Source organism: Pteropus medius, unplaced genomic scaffold, assembly GCF_902729225.1.
Source record: "Pteropus medius unplaced genomic scaffold, Ma_sr-lr_union100, whole genome shotgun sequence".
NCBI lineage: Eukaryota > Metazoa > Chordata > Mammalia > Chiroptera > Pteropodidae > Pteropus > Pteropus medius.
The window spans coordinates 2741194-2761872 of NW_024347862.1; the positions used below are offsets into that span (position 1 = coordinate 2741194).

The following is a 20679-nucleotide window of genomic DNA, read 5'->3' on the forward strand; positions in this document are numbered from 1 at the left end:
AGCAGCATGCCGCAGTCTAGTTAGCAGTTTATGTGAATCCTCCCCATTAAACTGTGACATCCGTGTGTGTAGACAGATGCCTTGTTTCATCTGCCTTAGTTGTCCCATATCTAGCATATTTGCTGACTCATGGTACACAGTTAAAAGATAGTGAATGAATCAATGAACCAGTGAAAAAAAGTTTGAATAAATGAGTTTCAAAAATATTGCGCTCCTAGAAGCTATTTGATAGGAAACTTTATGCTTGTCTCTTGAAATCTTTTGTGGTCAGAAGCCTGGTACCAGGATTAGCTCTTTCCAAAAAGGAGCTGCTGATTACCATAATCAACAGTGGTATACACTTCTAGGAGACAAAAAGAACAACCAGAAGAGTAAAAGCAAGAGGACTCGTAAAAAGAGAATGGTGACCTGTCTATCAAGTGTAGCCTGCAACAAGGAGATTGACGTTAGGGTCATGATGTTACTAGAAATTAAAATGAAAGAAATTAACCATCCCTCAAGAAAAATAAAATCTCATACACACACACACACACACACACACAATCTGAAAGCCACAGGCCCTATATTTGGGTTTCCCTTGCCTCTAATTAATTATTTAACTACATTATTTAAACAAACGACAACAAAAAAACAACTTAGTGTCTATGAACTCTTAAGTTTTGTTCTTGCCCTAAAAGTCTATTTTTTATTCTTCAATTAGAGTTGACATTCGATATCATTCTATATTAGTTTTAGGTATATAGCATAGTGGTTAGATTTCTGTATAATTTATAAAATGATCCCCCAATCAATCTAGTACCCATCTGGCACTCTACATAGTCACCATAACATTGTGAACTATATTCCCCAGGCTGTACTTTACATCCCCATGAATATTTTGTAACTACCAATTTATGCTTCTTAATTCCTTCACCTTTTTCAACCAGCCCCCCAACCTCCCCTCCTATCTGGCAATCACCAGTCTGTTCTCCATATCTATGAGTCTGTTTTCATCTTATTTGTTCATTTATTTTGTTCCTAAGATTCCACTAAAAGTCTACGCTCATAAGCCCTTTTGCAAGATTTTCCTGTCAGCCTTCTAAACTTCTCAATACGAGCTTTTGTGCTTGTTCAGTTTATGTAGCCTAAGTTGTCTCAAAAGACAAAGTGTGCTCACTCTTCCTTGTGTGACCACAGTCCCACCAATTCTCACCAGCCAGTTTGTTTCCTTCACTATAAACACAGAAACAAGATGCTACTTGTTTTGAAAGATTTAACTAATCTATTTATATACAACCAAATTGCGTTTTTCAAGTGTATTACTAAATGTACTAAATGAAGACAGAGGAGTCTCTTAGACCAGAATCCACCCAGAGACTCTCTGGACATTGCGTTTGGGGATCACAGTTAAGAATAATCAGCCTCAGAACATGAAAGACTTGATGTCCAAAGCCCACTGTTGGAGCCAGCTGGAGGAATCCAAACCATACAAGCTCTCTGCCATATGAATCACAGGTTTCCCAAGCCCTGTCAACCCCAGTTAGAATATCGCTCTGGTGTCACTGCTTAATCTCTTTTCTTCAAAAAGACAAAGACTCCTCAGAGACAGAAATGTCAGTGCAGGACATCCACAGCCACACATGGCCAAGTTGCAGGCAAGGAACACCTTTACCTGTGACCCTCTGGAGTCTGTCCCTGCTACCTAGTGTGAACAGTCACAGGCAGGAAGGTTTATGCTGAAGGGCAAGGCTTTCTACATCTCACACACGTATGCTTTTATAAAACAGACAGTCTAATAGACTGTTAATGATTCCAGATGTAACCCTAGACCTCGTGTTGAGTGTGATAGAAATTTCATGTAGGTCAAAACACTTTTATGTGTTTTTTTAGGTCTAAAAATAGAAATGAAGTTCAGGATTAGTTAAAAACCTAGGAGGAGACATTTCTTATGAAAGAAATGTGTTAGGACAGGAAAGCCTCTGTACCCTATGTGTCAAAAGTTGCTGGGAGAAGGTGGCATATAGGATACAGAACCCAATGAGACATTAAATGATAAGATCACCAACCCCTCCATTGTTGCCATCTGCAGTTTGTTCTACAGAATTTGTAAGAAGCCCTTCTTACTGACCACTAAGTCAGATTTCAATCCTGTGTGGAAGAGTGCACGGTGACCACACAAGGGAAATGCTTTACAGGGTATTTCTTTCAACTGTCAGCCTGTCACATCAGTGTTGACCACTGTCACTGGGAGCAGGAAAGCTTTGGGCCCAAGAAATGCCAAGAAAATGGCAGCTAGTGGGCAGGGCAATTGCCAGCCTTCTCTTGTTAATATATGCGGCTGATGTGGCATTTCTGACAATATTGCTTCTGCCTCACTTGCCATTTAATGTTAAGAGGCTTCTAGAGTCTACTGCATTTAAAGAGTAATGACTGTTTTCAGGGTAAATGCTCTGTTAAATAACCCTGGATTATTGTGTCGTGTTATTACATTTATAAAATGGCATTTCAAAAAATAATAATTGTTTTAGAGTTAATTGATGTTTTTAACCATCACTGTGTGGAGAATTTTTATTCAGCAGACAGGGAGTGAGCAAAGGAGAAAGAGATTTCTATCGAGGGAGTTGCTACTGAAAATAGTAATCACTTTTGCATGTGAAATCCTGGTAGAGAAGGCCCTCCTCCTCCCAGCACTGCTTTCAATAAGCTCTTTTCACTGCAATTAAAGCAGCCACAGGACAAAGGTAAGTCTCAGCCACATTCCCAAATGCAGTCTGCGAGCATTGGGCCTGGCAGTGGTCCAAGGGGGCAGTAGAGGCCTTGGCACAGATTCCCTGGCCATTATGCCCCCATGCGGGCAGGCCTGGCCCCTGAGCAGCCTGAAGCAATGGCAGGAACCTGCAGCTCTGCAGAGCAGTGACTCTTCAGATGTGAAGTTAATTACACAGCCGAGAGTCTGTGAATTTCATACTGCTAGAGGCAGAGTGGAATGCAGGGATATTACAGAATAAAACTTGGAAATTCCAAAATTTTCATGTTGAGAGACTATAAACACTGGGTAGGCCTGAGCACACATTGTGTGCTGGGGATGGTACCATCATCTTCCTTTTTACCAAAATTCTTCCATCACTATTCCTCAAGCATGTCTATAAGGGACTAATTACTATGTGAGTGAGAAATTACCTCATCATATGATTTCCTCTGGCTAGTATTTCTGTGACATAGGAATTGGGTATTATTATTGTGACAGCTTTAAATATAAACATATGCATACGCAGAGAAGATAAAGCTCATTTTCACTATGATGGAGCTTAATGGGGAACCAAAATCTTTATATTTGCAGTTCATTGCTGTTATATTATATATTCTATCATATGTTCATCTACCTTCAAGATCTATCATATATACTTTCAAGACTATTGTAGCTGCATGCCAGTAGCTGGATAATGGCAGTAAACAGACAATGACCCAGAGTAAATTGGAGGAAAATGGAAGAATGTTGGAAGGTAAAGGTGAAAAGAATGGTAAAGATCATCTAGAGCAAACCCCTTATTTTAAGGATGTGGAGATTAAAACCAATAATGTTAACCAACGATCCAAGATTATACATCTAGATATTAAAGCTTCAACAGGAACTCACACCTTTGACTTCAGAAATTCCACATTTCTCCCTAATACTACTCTATCACTTCTTACAGAAGTCTACATGTAAACAGTACCTTCACTTCTCCCCTCATTCTCAACCATCGCCATTGACAGTGAGCAGGATCAAGCTTGGTGAAAAATTACAAGGGGATTTTGACTACCTCAACAGCTAGAAATCAGTCATTTGAGCAACAAATATGTGTCCCAGTCTCTTGAGCTGCCAAGTAACCAGGAGACGAGGTATCGATACTGTGAAGCAGAATGACCCCACAAATAATCATTACTTGGTACAAGAAGGGATGCAATAGAAGGAAGTTAAAATCTTTTAACCATCTTTTAACCTCCTAATCAAACCGCAGTTGGCAAAATGTCCTAACTTTTCACACATTCATCAAGATATCCCAAGGAGTTTTCCTTTGAGTTTTGATAACTATTCTAAGAGTAAGAACATTGACTTCTGTATGCAAAGTCAATCTCAGAGAGTAGTGAGCATCACCTAACAGCAAAGACACCAGATCACGTGACTCTCCAGCCACACAACATTGTATCAGGATCCTTGGCATTATATGCATGACAGTGGAACCCTTCCTTTCTTTCTTCGCACTCCATAGCTGCTTTAAGCACAAGGCCGTCCAAAAGGCAGAGACATGACTCAAAGACTGTTTGCAGAATGTCTTCCCCTTTCTCCATTTAGTTTCTAAAAATAATAAAGTTAGCAGTTTTCTCTGTTTATTTAACCATAATGTATTTTAATTGTTTCTATGCTTGTTAAGAAGGTAAATAGTCTTCTGTTTCATTATAAAAGATCTTAACTTTCAGAATGTACAGAGCTGGAGGTATCTGGTGTATCTTCCTCTGTTTCTCTTCAGGACAGAGCAAATGGAGGAGATAGCACTTAGTCAGCTTGAACAATTGGAACAAATTGAGACACACCAGTTAGATACTGCGTATTAGGCTCTGAAGACCATTAGAACATTTGGAATCTTCATCATTCCTTATGATGTCATGGGATAACATGAGATCTTTTCCCTAGATAGAAGAAACAAAGTCCCCCAAAACTCTAATAAAAAAAAAAGACAAATAAACAGGTAAGACTAAAGGGCCGTAATATTAAAATTCTGACTTATCTTTCATTATAATGGAAGTTACAATGGTAAAATATAAGAAAAATATTAATATAATATAGTAAGCTATGAACTCAGTAGGTGAGCAAGATAGTTTTGATGTGATGCGATGAACTCATTTCCACATCCTGGTTGATCAGAGAAGCACAATTAGTAATTAACTTCATCATCAATACCATCATCAATGTCATTATTATAAAAAAAATTTAATTTACAAAGAATTACAAAGAACAAGTTAAATGAATCTTTGGAAATTAATAATTAACATACTTATAATTTTTTTAAAAAAACACTAAATCGATTTTTAAATGTTTTCTCAAACGCAATGGGTTGACAGGATTAGTATTTTCAGACTCTGCCAAGAAAAAAAATTACCTATTCCATCACTCTTTAAATATTATGTTTGAATCATCCAAAATTAAGCGAAGCCAATATGTCTTCATCGTAATCTTATGAAGGATGCTTGTCTCCATAACCTCCCTCCCTTTCTTTTTCAATCTTGCCTCCTCACTCTCCCTTCATCCCTATTCATTTATTTTAATAACTTCCATTGTATATATCATTTCTAAATCTGAACTATAGGAAGCAATTTCTGGGAATGGTGAGGCGGGTGGAGAGAAGCAAAATCAAGAGGAGAAGAGGTTCTGCTGAATTGTATTATGGATACCTATGTAGTTAAGTATCAGAACCAGTATCAGACCAGTTGCTGGCCACAAAATGAACTGGCTTCTCTCTAGTGGTAGAACCAATCTGATTCCCAGGCATGGTGAATCAATCCCTAGGATTGTTTTCAAAACAATTATCTTTTACTTATGCACACCAATGAGTTTATCAAGATTGTCATTATCTATTGCATTAACTTTTTGGAATAACATCCTAACTGGGGATGTTTGCTTTTGTTTTTGACTCTCAGCTCAGCCCACACTACTCCATCTTCCATCTACTGCTGCCAGAATGATATGTTACAATATCATGACTTTGCATAAAACCTTTCAGTGACTTCCAATAGAATAATATCCGTGCCACAGCTTCCTTGGGTCTTCTGGAATGAATGAAGAAATAGCAAACAATTTTTTACCATATGTTAAGTATATGTCAGAGACTTATATTTGATGCTTTCATATTTATAATCTTAACTGATCTTCAGAATAATCATTTAGAAGAGGTATTGTTGCAGTTAGAGTTGCCTAAAGATACAATTTGGAAAATGTTATATGTAACTTGGAAAATATTTTACTTATTACCATAATCTTTTTTTCTATACCTTCTTTATTATTTAAAAGTGAACCATAAACAAGTTACAAGTTGTCACAACTACATTGATTGAAACTGATACATGGCAACATTATGAGATTTTATGCATTTGTATTAGCAAAAGTAACTTAAAATCAATGACTTAGAGAGAAATTATTCAGGAAATCTTAATGACTTATTATAGTAAAAACACTTATAAGAGTGCATCCATTAATGGAGGACAATTACGAGAAAGTAAATTTATTATTCAGGAAATCAATTAACTAGTATTTAATTACTTAAAATTATGATCCCTTAGTAAACACTGGTACACTTTGCTTACAAATATCATTTCTGATTATGGTTCATCAGGAAACAAAATGACTAAGTTATGTCATTGAAAGTAATTTGATTCACTTCACATTCCCCTTTTCTGTCTGTCTCTGTGAATTAGTACTGTGAAGAACCAGAAACCCATAGGGACAAAAATAAGGTGAGATTATGGAATTCCCCATATTTTACAAGGAAGATTTTCAGGCTCAGAGTGGTGATGTGGGCTGCCTAAGGCTGCACGGCTGACTGTAGATGGTCCTGGTGTTACTGAATTGAACTTGAGTTTGCTTCTTAGCAAAAACCCAGATGACGCAGCAAGAATAGTTATCTCACAAAGCAGGATTTATTTGCAGCAAATAGGGAGCCCAGGGGGAATGATTTGAAAAGCTACGGCTTCCCGAATGGAGGAGCCTCTGTGCTTTTACCCTATCAAAAGAATACATATCCATGATAAAAATTTTTGTCATAGCACGTAAGAGAGTGTGTCGGGTTTACGCAGGAGCGGTAGCAGGGCATGCCTCTTCATGTGTTGCATGTTCAGAAAATGTCATTCAAATTCCTCCCAGAGGCAGGTTAGGATTTTACTATTATAATGAGATCTTCGTCGCCTTAATTTCATAAGGGCTGCCATAACTGGTTTGAGCTGGTTCTTTTCTGGATTTCTTCAGTGGTGTCTGCAGGTGCTTATCTGGAGGCTCTAGCTACTACCTGGGAAATATGCTAACGGAAGATTTTATTTCCTCACTCTGAACGGACGTCATCACTGGAACAAGAATCCCCAAAATCCTGGCTTCTAGAGAAATCCCTTATTTGACGATGTTTCCTTGACAACTCGGAAGACCAAAGGGTGTGCACCTTCTTCCTTTTTCCTTTTTGAAGGTAGTAAAACTCCATAACTTCTTTAGAAAACCATGAGACCCAAGTCATTCTCTAAGCTAAACGAGAAAGAGTGAGTTGCCTGGCTCGCTTAACTATCTCCCCACTCTTCCCCCTACTTCCACCCTCCCTCTTCTACATTTCACTAGGTATCCTTTTGACTCATTTTCCGCTGTTTTCTGCATTGCTATGGGCATAACATCCTATCAGTGCAGTTAATTACATCCACTTGGACTGTGAAGGACAACTTGATTGTCTCAAAGAGCCAGAGGCCATATAATTCATCTCATTGCTCTCACAAAGCAAGTTCCCAGTTGCCTCTGCTGCAAGCAAGAGAGAGGGACGACCCTTGGAAATGTGTTGGCACCCTCGATCCCTGCCCCAGATCCACAATAGGAATCCTCAATACTTCCACAATGTTAGTGTCCTCCCAGTTTTAAGAAAACATTGTTTTATTAATTCTGAACTTGGTAACACTGCAACGGGGCTAAGTGTGTATGTTTGATTACACATCCTCATTAGTTTTGTAACTTTTCTGAAAAAAAAAAATAATGTAGTTGTTTATTTTACTATGCAATATGATTAATTCACTGTGACCATAAGTTTTCTGTTCTAGCATAATATTCATGTAATTGTTTAAATTTACTCAATGCTATACAATTTCTTCCTTTTGTGTGTGGATGAACTGAAATTGAACTTAGTTACCACTATGGCCTCGATGTCTTTATCCCTTTGTCCTTTGAATTTGAGAGCAGGCTGAGAAACCAAAGGCCCTGCAGAGGGGTGAGCTGCTGTCTCAGAAGGGAGGATCCTGGCCGGTTCTCAGTCACAGGGATGCTGCCCGCCAGGTTTTACCTCACTCAAGCTCCTTTGAGACCAGGACATCCAACTGAGTGTGGTTTAGCTGATTCCTGTGCAAACCCAGAGCAGCCACTGAGTCATGAACAGAGTGGGAAAAGGGGATGGGGATCTTTTTGGAAGCGTGACAACAATCCCCCGAGGAGCTGGCTAACCATGGGAGCAATAGAGACTATACATTATTACATGTCACAAGGTCTGTGTGACTCTTAGAGAAGCTTTGCTACAATTTTAGCTTGAGAAATAGTTATGTTTCTCTCCAGCTACTGATTTATCTTTATGAGACAGACACTGTGGATGATATAACTGGTCACATCACCCTCTGGGTTCTGACGACCACGTGGTCCTTTGCATCAGCTTTGTTCTAAATTTCTTTTTATATTGCCTTTCTTTCTAAAAAACATTTTTAAATGACATCAATTCAATACATCTAAGAGATCTATATAATAAAGAAGCACACAAAACACGTGGACCTGCCTTTCTCTTACCACTTTGTCATTATTCATTTCCATAGAGGTCCTGCATCTACCCATTTGCAAATATTACATAGTAAATGTGTATACACGTGTATCTGTTTTATAATAGTTACATGAATTATTATATAATTTGCTTTTTTACCTCCCAGTAAGACACACACATTTCTGATGTCCGTATGTGCTTCAATAACCTCATTCTTTGTAACATCTATGAGGCACATCATAGAAATATTGGCAAAACTTCAAGCTATTTGGTTGTTAAGTTTGTGTCTATATTTTCACCCAGCCACCATGCTGCATAGGGCCGAATCATCAGGAGTACCTCTGGAAGATTTTTCTAAATGCCTCCTCCAGAGGCTGGGAGTGGAAGTCAATTTGTATTTAAATTTCTAATTGTTATTGATATCACCGATGGCCTTTTCCAAAAGATTCACACTTATTTTCTCACCAATAGTGTTGAAAAATTACCTTTTCCTTGAATCTTCACTGATACAAACTACTATTTTTATTAGTTTTGGGTTAAGATTTTGTATTTTGTATTTTAATTTGCATTTCCCTGATTACTCATGAGGTTCAGAATCTTTTCACATATATATGCACTATTTTATTTCAAGGAGATGCTGATTCACATCATTATTTTCTGCTGTGCTATTTATCTGTTTTGTTGGTGATTTGTGGTTGTTCTTTATGTAATCCAGCTATTAATGTTATAAATATTGCTAATCTTTTTTTCCCAGTCTACCACTTGTCTTGTAACCTTTTTATGTTTAGATCTTTTGTATTTAATGAGAACAGTTTATCAATATACGTCTTTTCTTTTATTGCTTTTGGGTTTCCTGGTCTATTACAAAATGTCTCCCCACTCTCAAGAATATGTATACATGTACGAGTAAAATTCTTTATTTCTCTGATGCTGTCAGAACTTTTATCTTTTTATTAATGCTCAGCTCTCTGATCCATCTGCCATTTATTTTTTATTGTAGTATGAGATATAGTCTTACCAACATTTAATTTATGATAATTGTCATATCCTTATAAGATCCTTACACTCCTTTGAAAAAGGACACTATGAATAGGTAATTAAAAATCACCTTTACAATGTCATCACTACCAAGAGAAACAGCCTCTTATCAGGGATTTGTGCCCACAAACCCTTCAAAGCCTCTTTTCTCCAGGACTTTAGGTTCCCATGGCTTAGCCAAGCCATGCCAATGTGAAACATCACAACCAGAGTCATGTAGTTATGCGTCTGCTGTTTATGCACTAGCACTCTGGATATCAGTCACTGAATGCCTCTGTATGGTTGTCGAGACAGAAGAAGGTAAATAAAATTCACATTTCCTATACTTGAACACGCAATCTAAGTATCCAAGACAATAAACCCTCCAAAAAAAGCAGAAAAAAGATGCACTACAAGACTACGAAAATGTGTTCAAAGTAAGTAGTATACTCAGGGCTTAGAAGCTGAAAGAAAAGAATAGAATGAAGAGGTATGAATTGGTAGAGGAGAAGAGGAAATAGGCTAAGTAAGAATGTCATGAAAGACTGTCCCAGACTGTGTAGAGGGCATTTGAGTAGAGAAAGGGAAGATCGAGGTTCCCCTGCACCTGCCTCTACCTTTAATGTAGAGAACTTGTTGTAGTGGGTGGGGTAAAGTGGCTTGCAAGGCAGACAAGCGACTACATCCTTCCAGTAAGTGGGAAATCTAACTGTAACTAAGGAGCATTGTTCTTCTCATTCACATTGTAAAATGTAATGTGAGCTCCACATCACGACCCAAGGTTTTTTGCTGACCCTGGACCCTGGAGATTAGCCCCCCAGTGCATAGAGAATGTACCCCCCCACCCTAGTAATCAACTCCAAGCTACCATAACTAATCCATCATCTTTAGTTAGCCAGGCTGACTCCTGAGCATCGATGTGAAGTTAATTGGACAAATATCTTATGCTGAAGTCCAATTGATTATTAAGACACCATAACGAGGATTTAACATCACAGCATGTACTGGAAACGCTATATTATACCCTAAATGTGCCTGCTCACTCTCAGAAACTGTGTAGAGTCATCAACTGACAATTAGCATTCAATAGCAGCTAAAGCTTATTTTTATCACTGCTGATTTAATAAGGCAGTTATTGTTCTCTCTGTTAATATCTATCGATTAAAGTTTAAGGTTGGGCATCAGGCATATATGCTCTTGGCTAAATATAGGGTAGTTAGCATGTTTCCCTTTTGAGCCTGACTTGGCTCTTCTTACTCATTCTATAAAGCAGAGTCTTTTGGAATCCTGAATGACACCCTGGACTGAGAGAGCACTGGCCTAACAGTTGAGGGAGTGTAGAGTAAGGTGATACTTCCTGGGAATTTGGGAAAGAAAATCATAAAACATTGTTCTGAGGTACCTGGTTTCCTCTAAAAAAACTCTAAGTCTAGAAGCTGTGTTTTTGTTTTAGGTTGCCATGGTACCTGGGACTAGGTTAGCCATATTCCTTCCCTGGAGTCTGAATGAAGACCTTACTACTCGGCTCTGGGATTGGTTTAATTTCTTCATTGCAGTAGAACAATGGGTGCACTCAGCAATCTCTTCCACTTTGGGCAAGGTTTTTTTGTAGTGGTGGTGGTGGTGGTGGCAATGGTTAACATAGTCCAAGGGCCTACTCAGATCACTCCAAACTCCTGCACCTTTACTCTGGAGTGAAACAAAGGAGACTGTAAATCTACTGGTTCTTTGTATATAAAACAAGCCTTCAATCTGTGGTACACCATGATTTCTGGGAGAAGCTCTTCTGCCTCCATGCCCATCCCTGTGAGGCATGGACGTTTCTGTTGTTGCTGTTTCAATATGTTTTCCTGTCTTATGAGGGTTAGTTTTATGCCACCGGTCTTGAAAATAATCAAGCAAAGTAAAAGATTACAATATAATTTTTAATTTGCTAATTTAAGTAAATAAAAACTTATTTTACCTTTCTTATAATGTTATTTTTAACAATCACTTTTTAAAATGGTTTGCATCACTTTTTAAAAAGTATTCTGTTTATTGAGGTAAACATCTAAAAAGTAAAGTGTATAAAGGGCACTGATCTTAAGAGTACAGCTCAATGATTTTTAACACATACACTTGTGTAACAACACAGATCAAAATATAGAGCATCCCTGCTATGCTAAAAGTTTTCCTCATGCCAGTTTTTAAGTATTAACCCTCAAAACTCCTTTTACCACCACCTGAAGGAACTATACTGACTTCTGCCATCATTGGTTTGTTATGCCTGTTTTTGAGTTTCATAAAGTTGGATTCATACAGTGTATACACTTTGGTGTCTGAAAAACACTACTTTATAAAAGTAAAAATGAGTATATCAAAGTCAGGGATTTTTTTTTTTAAATTTCTTTTTAGGTCAGTTAATCTACTTTGCAACACTCTAATTATCAAATCCTGTTTTTTGACATCTTTAGCTAAAGTTTTTGGTCTTTCTTAAATTCCTGAGACCCTAGACATTCTTTATTATGACTCTGCAATCACCACCAATGTTAGAAGTGGATTCATATGAGAACATTTAAATCACAAAGGCTAAAGAAATATTTATTGAACATTTGCCTTCTCAACTTAAACTTGCCAACATATAGTGTTACAGATTTAAAAATGTAATTTTTGTCAATCTTATTAAACAGAAAAATTTGAAGGAGGAAATTATGACAATGACATCTGAAATTAACTGGTGTCTTGTTTTGGGATATTTTTATATATCTTTCAGTTAACTGCAGGGGTAAAAAAATCAGGCTGGATTAGTCCTAAGAACTAACTGTGGATTATGGTAAGATATACAATAAATAGAACTTGATATACATGAAAGGTGATGATTTTCAGTACATCAGAGTCAATGTAGTTGGCATCAGAGAAAACCATCAAATCCAGAAATAGGCAATGTCAGGGACTGTGAACAGAAAGGTAGTAATCTGGGCCTTAAGCCTTGCAAGGCTTGGGTCTTTAATAAGAGACTAGCAAGAGAAAAGAAGTGCCTCAGCTTTGGAAAGATTGATTTACCAGGCAGGCGACCGGGACAGAGACTAACAAAAAAAGAACATATTCAAAGACATTGGTTCTCAAAGTACGGTCCTAGGACAAGTAGCACCAGTGTCACCAGGAAACTTGTAAGAAATTCCTCTCCTCAGCCCTCCTGAATCAGAAACTCTGGGTTAAAGCCCAGAAATCTGTTCTAACAAACCCTCTGGATGATTCCAATACTGGTTAAAGTTTGAGAGTGTGTGAGTCAAGAGGTAAGAATAGAGTGCTATGTACAGCCTGCTTCTCAGGAGATAGTAAACAATGTCAGAGATGGGCTATAATTATGAAACAGTGCAGAGCCCCAGTGGAATATGCTACAACACCCTAAGTCTCTCCAATGTAAGGGCTGGTCCTAGGCAAGAAGACACTGCTCAGACAGAATCGACAGAATCACATAGAGCCTGACAGCACAAATGCACCTTAACAGAAGACATGGAGACTTACTTTAACGTGTTGAACTGATTGCTTCTATCTTCCAGTACCTCAATATTGTGAGATTTTAAAAGGTGGAGCTTATGCTTATTCATCACCCACAGCAACTAACAAAATGCTTGAACCACGATAGGAGGTCGAAAAGTGTTTGTGGAATAGATGAGAGAGGGAATAAGTGAGTGAAAGAATGGTTAAGTAAAAAAGAAGTTAAAAGCACAGCATATGTATTGTACAAATCCATGTACATGAAATGTCCAGAATGGGCAAATTCGTTGAGGCAGAATAGAGATTGGTGGTTGCCAGGGGCAAGGCAGAAATGGGGAGTGACTGCTAATCGACACGAGGTTTCTTTGTGGGGGATGAAATGTTCTCAAATTAGACGGTGGTGATGGTTGCACAGCTTTGCAAATATACTGAAAACGACTGAATTGTATACTTTTAAAGGGTGAATTTTATGGTATGTGAATTATATCTCAATAAAAATAATTACTTTTTTTTTAAAAGCTGAATGTGTGAATGTCAAGCAAGGTATTTGAGAATAAGCATTTCTTAAGCCAAAATACATTGAGAGTCTCATACAATGAAACTTACCAAGACAAAATGAGAGCAGTCTGATCACTGCCCTACCTGCCCCTGCATGCAGGTTTCATTATACCAATACATCAATGGCAACCAGGCCCCTAGGAGGTTTGTAGCAAGCTGAACCAGATGTATTATTGTTTCTAAGATAATGTTTCCAAAATGGTTATCCTGCTAGCAGCAGAGGAAAGCATATAAGCACAGTATCAGGAGAAATAGGCTCTAGAACCCACCTCTCACTCAGGCTCTTTATCTGTAAACTGAAGAAAATAGTAACTGTCAAACCACTCCCCCAGGAGTTTTGTGAAGATTAATGAAGGTAACTCCTGGGGAAATGCTTTGTTAATTCTAAAACATAAAGAATCGAAGTTGTTGTTTGTAGGAGACAGACAAAAAGAGCATCACCTAAGAAGTATGCTGTACTTTGCTGAGCTCTCTGAGATCACAGGACTGGAGGAGGAGGAGGAAAGTCTCTCTAGGCCCACTCCAAAGTGAGTGTGCAGTCAGAGTCCTGAGTGCAGACAGACAGCCGCGCCCAGGGCCAGAGCTCCTCAGCCAGCTTCCTGGGCCTTCCCGGGATAGAGTCCTTTTATGAGCCCTCTTTACCACCTATTTCTTTTTGTGCTACTGCCAAAATACCACCATTAATCTTTCGCACTCCCTGAAGGCAAAACACGGGTAATTGGATTTATCTGGTTTTAGAATTTGTTAGGTTCCGTTACAAAATAAATAAATAACTGACCTCAAAAGAGAGGGGAGCTTCTCAGCCCTGTGCTGTCATGTCACCGGCCCGCGCCTGCAGGAGCCTGGCACAGCCCGTCCTCATTAATCTCAGCTATCTTTTCCCAGCACCTTTTCCTTCCTGTCTTCTAGCTAGTTTCTTGGTTCACCCTGAATTGATTTAAGAAGTTTTACTACTCTGAACCATCCAGCTCTAGAAGCTTCCCACTGTGTATTATTTTCCCTAAGGTTTTCTGGTTTTCTTCTCACCATGACTCGGTTGTCGTGCTCTCTCTCTCCACCGTTTTTTTTCTTTCTCCTGTGTCCTTCCTTCTACAGTGCCTGTATTTTTTTTTCCCTCCCTGATTGTAGTGTGTGGGGCTGTTTAAAACTTCATCAGCCTTGATTCTTTCTGTTTCTTATCCCATTTCTTTTTAGTTTTTGTTTCCTAAACAAGTATTGATTTAGAAATCATGGATGACCATATAAAGAAAGCAAGCCTCATCAAGGTTTGACTATCACAGTAAGCAGACACACATTTTTCAGTTTATCCCTTCAATCCACATATGCTAAATTCTGTAGAGATCCCCTATTGAGAGATCTGCCCAAGCCACATCTACCATTCTCTGAGAATTCTGCCCACCTCCACCTTCCCTCCAGCCACATCTGTAAACAACATTTATGTCTCAGGAGCCTGTGTATACAATGATCTGCCAACCCAACAGCAACTGCTCATCAGTACCTTGCTGATGGAGACTGCCTTCCACTATAATGGCTGAAAATGCCAGACACCACTTTCCCAGCCCATTTTTCCAATTAAGGCCTGAACATATAAATGCAATCCTGGTCAATGACACCACAAGGAATTCTGCTAGGAAGGAGCGTCTGAAAAATTTTTTCGAGAGAGATACCACAAGCCTTTCATGACTACTTTTAGATTGTATTCTATGACAATGTGACGCACTTTAGCTCAGCACTTTAGCTCAGCACTTTAGCTCATGGAAACCAACCCTGAAATTAGCTCCCTCTAGCATCTTTATTAAGTGAGATTATAAATATTACCATTATTTATATCACTTTTAGTGTTATGTTTTATTGCTTGGAGCTAAAAGCATCCTGATACTTTTTTTTTTTTTTCTTCTGCCCATGGCTGGATTACACTGATAGAAACTAAACCCAAGCTGGGAAGGTTAGATTTTATCTGTATATTTGGAAATGAGAAAAGAGATGCTAGACAATCTGTGGAGACTACCTTGAACTGAGAAACTGGGAATTCAGGAAATGCAGAATGGCCATCTTATTCCTTATGGAAACAGAGGCTGATGGGTAAAGGTACAAAGAAATCAGACATTCAGGAAAAGTAAGACTAAAAGACCATGTGACCATGTGGAAAGAGGCAGATAACAAAGTGTCTGCCTAGTTCCACTCTTTTCAGAGCCAAAATTCTCCACTCCTCTTGGGTTCCCTGGTCCTTATAACACAGACTACTTGTTCGTTTAAATAGTTGAGTGGAGAAGTCCTAGCCACAGCAATTAGATAAGAAAAAGAAATACAAGGCATGTAAATTGGAAGGAAAAAAGTAAAATTGTCATTATTTGCAGATGACATGAACTATATATGTAGAACCCTGAAGATTCCACCAAATAACTGCTACAACTGATAAATGAATTCAGTAAAGTAACAGAATACAAAATTAATATTTATAAATTGGTTGCATTTTTATATACCAACAACGAACTATCAGAATGGTAAATTAAGAAAATTCCATTTATAATCACATCAAAAAATAAAATATTTAGAAATAAATTTAACCAAGGAGGTTAAAGATCTGTACTCAGAAAATTATAAGTCACTGAAGAAAAAAAATTGTAGAAGATATAAAAAAATGGAAGCATATACTGTGCTCATGGATAGGAAGAATTAACATCATGAAAATGTCCATATTACCCCAAGCAATCTATAGATTTAATTCAATCCCTATTAAAATACCAATGGCATTTTTCACAGAACTAGAACAAATAATCCTAAAACATATATGGAGCCATAAAAAACCCCAAATAGCCAGAACAATCATGAGGAAGAAGAATAGTGTTGGACCTATCATGCTACCTGATATCAAACTATATTACAAGTCTATAGTAATCAAAACAGCATGGTACCAGCATAAAAACAGAAATATAGATTAATGGAAAAGAATAGAGACCCCAGAAATAAACCCAAGCCTATATGGTCATTTAATCTATGACAAAGGAAGCAAGAATATACAATTGGATATAGAGAGTTTATTTAATAAATAGTGTTGACAAAACTGAACAGAAACATGCAAAAAAAAAATGAAATTAGACCATCTTCTCACCCACATATACAAGAATGAACTCAAAATGAATTAAAGACCTAAATGTAAGACCTGAAACCATAAAACTCCTAAAAGAAAACATAGGCAGTAAATTCTCTGACATTGCTCTTAGTTATATGTACACATATCTCCTCAGCAAACAAAATAAAAAATAAACAAGTGGGACTACACCAAACTAAAAAGTTTTTGCATAGCAAAAGAAACCATTAACAAAACAGAAAAGCAATCTACTGATTGGGAGAAGATATTCACCAATGATACATCCAATAAGAGGTTAATATCCAACATTTATAAAGAATTCATATAACTTAAAACCAAAAACAAACAAATAATCCAATTAAAAAATGAAGAAGATCTTAATAGACATGTCTCCAAATAGGACATGCAGATAGCAAACAGACATAAAAAGATGCTCAATGTCATTAATCATCAGAGAAATGCAGAATGACTATCAATAAATCAACAAACAACAAGTGTTGGTGAAGATATGGGAAAAAGGAAACCCTTGTACATTGTTGGTGAGACTGCAAATTGGTGCAGCCACTATAAAAAATTATATGAAGTTTCCAAGAAAAAAAATTAAAAATATAACTACCTTATGACTCAGCAATTCCACTCCTGGGTATTGATTTGAAGAAATCCAAAACACTAATTCAAAAAGACATATTCATCCCTATGTTCATGCAGTGTAATTTATAAAAGCCAAGATTTGAAAGCAACCATCTATTGATAGATGACTGGATAAAGAAGTAGTGGTACATGTATACAACGGAATATTACTCAGCCGTAAAAGAGAATGAAATGTTACCATTTGCGCAACAGACTTAGAGGGTATTACGCTAACTAAGTCAGACAGAGAAGGATACATACCATATGATTTTGCTTACATGTAGAATTGAAATAACAAAATATATGAATAAACAAAACAGAAACACACTAATAGAGAACAAACTGATGATTTCCATATGGAAGAAAGGTTAGGAGGCTGAGTGAAAAAGGTGAAGATGATGAAGTACAAATCAGTAGGTACAAAATAGTCACAGAGATGTAAAGTACGGCACAAGAAATATAGCCAATAATATTTTAATTACTATGTTTGATGTCAGATGGGTGCTAGACTTATTGGGGAAATCACTTTGTAAATTACATAAATGTCTAACTACTATTCTGTACACCTAAAATTAAATAATATCGAATGTCAACTGTAATTAGTAAATGAAAAAAATAAAAATAATAAAAATTAATCTGAGTGGGATTTTGTAAGATTTAACAAAAAGACCAAGAAAAAAATACATTGTACTCAGAAATATAGATACAGAGATAAATGAGATATTTTCCCTATGTTCTAGGAACTCAAGTCCTGCGACTGAGAAACACATGTAAATACTCTTGGGAAAATTGACAGATATGTCACAGTTAGCAGTATAGAAGTGATGGGAGAATGAAAAGAGGTACAGTTTATTCCCACTATATGTTCTACAGGAAACACTAGAAGGTCAAATGTAATATTTAAAGAATGGTACCTAGAACTAGTTTTGGTTGCATGAGAATCAGAATCTTGGGTATATATCTCAATATTCCTAATTCTGTATGTCTGTGGCTGGGCATAGAAATCTGTATTCTGAAACAATCTTCCTAGGTCACTATGATGGCCAATCAGGCTTGGAAAACTTGGAAATCATTGATATAAAGGATACCAAGGAAAATCAGAAAAGATTAACAGGTGAAGTAACATTTGAGAGAGGCCTGAAAGATAAATAAGACATGACATGTATACAAAGAGGTTAGAAAATAACTTTTCAGGAAGAGAATGAGCAAATTGCAAATCACTACACAAATAAAAGTTGCTTATGTTCATCATTATTGCCACCATTGTTATGATCACAAATATATATAAATATCTGATTGTACCTACTTGTACAATCGAGAAGGAGATGAGGACAAAGAGATAGATGCAATCTACCTGCCTCTTGTCAAGCAGACAGTGCTAATATGCATCGTTTACAGAGCATCTCAGGAGGTACTTTAGATAAGTAAATTGAAATAATATTCTTGCCTTCAAGAAACAAACATCCCAGAATAAAAAAAAAGTAGGTGAGTGGTGTGTGGGGAAAGAGACAGAGAGAGAGAGAGAATGAACAAATAATTTGATCACCAAAGAGCCAGCTATAACTATAAATACTGGTGAATGGAGGGAGGTGCAGAATGATCAGAGCAATGTGAGTTAAACCAAGCTTCCCATGAGCTCTTGTTCATGATTCAACTCTCTAAAGACCTATTTTTAATATTTTTTATAAGTCAGGTCAACTGAAGACAAATAACCCCAATTTTTGTTTGTTTGGAAACTTTTGTACCTAGGTCAGTGATCCTTTTCTTTCAAAACTTTAAATATTTCATTCCACTCTCTTTTTGCTTGGATGGTTTCTAAAGAGAAGTCTGATCTCATTCTTATCCTTGTTCCTCTACAAATAATCCCCCTCTTTCTGACCCCTTTCAGGAATTTTTTTTCTTTTAAATTTCCTTAATTTTAATGTCATATGCCTAGGTAAAGAATGTTTTGTTTTGTTTTTTTTGTTTGTTTTTTTTGAATTTTGTGTGTGTATGCATTTACTTTCTTGGTGTCTCATGAACTTCCTAGATTTGCGGTTTGATGCCTCACATTCATCTTGAAAAATTCTGTCATTATTGTTTCAAATATTTTTCAAATATTTCTTCTACTCCTTTCTCTAACTTCTGGTACTCCCATTACATATATGTTATACCTTTTGTAATTGTCATAGTTATTGAACATTAACTTCCTGGGTTTTTTTCAGACTTCTTTTCTTTTCTTTTCCAGTCTGGGAAGTTTCTATTGACATGTCTTCAAGCTTACTGACTCTTTCCTCTTCAATGTCCAGTCTACTAATGAACCCATCTATCAAAAGCATTCTTTATTTCTGCAACAATTTTTATAGCATTCCTTTTTAAATTCTATCTTAGAATTTCTGTTTCTCTGCTTACATTACCCATATGTTCTTGCATGTTGTCCGTTTTTTCCATTAGAGTTCTTAACATATTAATTATAGTAATTTAAAATTTCTGGTTGGATAATTCTAACATCCCAGCCATGACTGAGTCTGATTCTGATGCTTTGTCTTTCACTTTAAGCTGTGTTTCTGGCATTTGACTAGAGGGGTTGTGTTTGGGTATTCTCTTTCTGATACATGAAAAACTGGTGTGTTGGAGTTGGGTATTTCCCTTCCCCAATATAGTAAGGCTCTTGAAAAATAGTTTCCAGTGAAGACAGGCTTCTGCTAAGGAGAATAGAATGCTCTGGGTGTATATCAAAATGGTTACCCTCCTACTGCCAGTTCTCCTATTTTCACCCTGAGGACCCATTGTAGCTCCTGGAGGTAAACTCACAAAAGTGTGAGGGCCCCACCATGGCTCTGTTTCTTGGAGATAGTTTTCAAATTAGTCCACACTCAGTCTCCAGAAATCAGTCAATTAATTGCCCTTTAACTGTTCCTATAAGAACCTGACTAGAGTGATGGCTTCTGTTCAGAATAAACACTGATTCTCTGTACCCGCCTCTCTAGTTTTCAGGGTGGCAGTTTATCCTGTGGACTCAATTCTCTGATGTATTGTAAGGTTTCTACTCAAATTCCAAGCATCAAATGAGTAATTCCAGTAGTGAGAATATAGCCAACTGTCTTTCTCAATTCATTTACTTTATTATTCTTCAGAGCACCCATCACTGTATAATGTTATATTGTTTTAATGAGTTTATCATGTTTAATATTTGCCTTTCTGCTCTTGAATATAAGATCTATGATGTCAGAAGCTTGATCTCTTTTCTTCGTGTCAACCTAGCTCCTATGTCACTGCCTGGAAAATAGTACATGACATATAGTGTTTAATAGATATTTGTTGAATAAATTATAGGATAACATGTCAATCACTCATGGTCTATGAGAAGACAGATGAATGGCCAATGTAAAAAAAACACATGAAAAGACATCTAATATT

At 37.1% G+C, this 20679-nt stretch overlaps 1 protein-coding gene across 12 annotated transcripts in view; it reads right to left on the minus strand.

Annotated features, from left to right (window-relative positions):
- Positions 1–20679, minus strand: part of OPCML (opioid binding protein/cell adhesion molecule like) — a 477723-nt gene that overhangs the window by 435562 nt on the left and 21482 nt on the right. Inside the window, exon 1 of one of the 12 annotated variants that reach the window (XM_039878858.1) lies at positions 14338–14354. The exons of the other annotated variants lie outside the window; for them this stretch is intronic. The gene's annotated coding sequence lies outside the window, so the exon portion shown is untranslated. Of the gene's footprint in view, positions 1–14337; positions 14355–20679 lie in introns of those variants that run through there. 12 annotated transcript variants of the gene reach the window in all.